Genomic DNA, 2,420 nt, shown 5'->3' with positions numbered 1-2,420 from the left:
ACTAGGCCTGTGTCCATAATATACTAAGTCTTAAGAAATTATAAAAATTAAATGAATAATTATGCTTTTTCTAAATTAAAAATTCTATGTCAAATATTTCATGTGCATTTCCCTATTAACTCTTCATGATATGTCAGGAGGTCATTCTTACTGCTAAGTTTATCGATCCAAAATAATCTAGGAAAGATTGTTGTTGCAATTATGGCTAATTCCCAGGTGGGGCAGGATCCCAAATTCAGAGCCGCAATCACTGTGCTGAACCGGGTGGTGGAACTAGATTCAGAGTCGCGGTACCAGCAGGCCCTAGCGTGTTACCAAGAGGGGATTGATCTGCTCCTGCAGGTTTGGAAAGGCACCCAAGGTCATACTAAGAGATGTTATCTCAGAGAAAAAGGTACTCACTACATGGATAGAGCAGAAGACATAAAGAAATACTTGGATCAAGTAAAAGAAGGAATTTGTAGATTGCAGAAGCTTTGCGGACCCAGTCGAAGAACTGCTGCATAGGGATGCTGCATGTGGATCCTGCATCTTATGTGTATTTCCCTTTACAAACATACTAAAGTCATTAGAGTAGCCAAAGAAACTCCTAGGACTTCTCTCGGATACTACTGGGAATCAAAACATTCTAATAGCTGAATGTCCCTAATGACCAGGGGTGAAGTAGATGGAAAATATCACAAACAAATTAAGATAGAAGAGAATGCAGAAATGGTTTTGGTTATGAGTCATTTTTTAAAGAATGTCTTAATGGGAGAGTCACAGAAGTTTGGATAGAAGATCCTTACATTAGACATACTCATCAGCTGTATAATTTCCTTCAATTTTGCAAGATGCGTATTAAGAATCCATGTAAAGTAAAAACTATTCACCTTCTCACCTCTCTTTATGAAGGTTGTGGGAGAGTAAAGCAAAGTAGTTGCCTAGAAGAAATGAAACAATCCCTCAGGAATCATGGAGTGGTTTTGGAAAAAGAATATTCTTCTTCAATACATGACCGAGAAATTAGGTTCAACAATGGCTGGATGATTAAGATCAGAAGGGGAGTTGATTACTTTAAGAAGCCACAGGGTTGTTTTTCCCTTGGATATTGTGACTTTGATTTAAGGCCATGTCTTTAAACAACAGTGGACATTTTTCACAACAAGGACACAAAAAATATGATGATCAGTAGCCTAATTCATATCAATTGTACTTTAAATGCTATCTTGCTCCATTCTCTGTTGCTGTGACAGGATATCATACACTGGCTAACATGAAGAATAGCAATTGACTTCACTCACAGCTCTGGAAGCTGGGACGTCTAGAGCACAGTGTTGGCATCTGGTACAGGTCTTCTTTCTATGCATGACAGACAGCTTCATGAGAGACAGCAAGCTTGCCAGAAAGGGCTCGCTTTGTAAGACTCACTTGTGGAATGAACAGCCTACTTCCTACTTTAGAAGTTGCACCTCCTAACATGGCTATGTTGAGGACCAAGTTTCCAAAACATGAACTTTTGGAGGACACACTCAAAACAAAGAAGTGAATGAATACTGGATTATTTTTAAAAATTCAAGCATTTTTATAATGTACAAAATCTAACAATAAGCTTTTTACATTTCTACTAGGGAAATAATAATAATAATCTAGGAAATTTCACACAGCTAACAAGAACAAAGCAGAGGTTGGGTAACTCTGAGCTTCCTGTTCTTAACTGCTATACTGTATGAGGTAAGTGCATGGAAATTTAAGCAAATAGAGTTTAAATATTCATCTGTCTAACATGGCCAATGTCAGTGTAGCAATGAGACACATCCTCTTCCACATTCTCAGGTGGTGATAAGATGCTGTCTGTTGCTTTATAAAGAGGTTTATGTTCAAATCACACTAAATGATTGTTATTACTCACTAGGGAAATCTGTCGTTCTAAATTTCACATCTAGGTTTCCTGTTGAAGCCATGAAGTATTCATCTATCCATTTAGTCATCTAATTATAGTGATCATGTCAAATTATGAGGGCTTCCCCCCACCCATACACATTGGTACATTGTTCTCTCCATGAGCAGAGACTTGGAAGAAAATAAGTCAGACTTCTTCATATAATAGGTAGGTAACTAAGACAAGTAGCAAATTATATTCAATTAACAAAACAGAAACAGCTCAATTATTGTTTCTTAGGAATCCAGTTCACAAAAGGCAAGAATTTGATGTGTGAGGTAACAAATTTTGCAAATCTTTTTTTTTTTTCTTTTGAAGTACTAGGGATTTAATCCTAACAAATACTTTTATCTCTAAGCTAGACATTTATTTAGTTAGTTATTCATTCTGAAACAGGGTCTTGCTCATTTTTCCAGGCTAATCCCAAACTTACAACCCCCTCCCTTACATTCCCAAGTAACTGCAATTATAGGTATATACCATCATATTCACTAGATTT

The 2,420-nt window shown here is 36.8% G+C and overlaps 1 pseudogene; it reads left to right on the top strand.

Moving 5' to 3' along the window:
- The first annotated feature begins 201 nt into the window (after window positions 1–201).
- Window positions 202–1,127, top strand: LOC101573296 (annotated as a pseudogene).
- Window positions 1,128–2,420: the final 1,293 nt, after the last annotated feature.

This window comes from Octodon degus, unplaced genomic scaffold, assembly GCF_000260255.1.
Source record: "Octodon degus isolate 3935 unplaced genomic scaffold, OctDeg1.0 scaffold00030, whole genome shotgun sequence".
In the NCBI taxonomy this organism is placed as follows: domain Eukaryota; kingdom Metazoa; phylum Chordata; class Mammalia; order Rodentia; family Octodontidae; genus Octodon; species Octodon degus.
The sequence above is the reverse complement of the archived record's forward strand: the minus strand, read 5'-3'. Positions and strand labels throughout refer to the sequence as shown.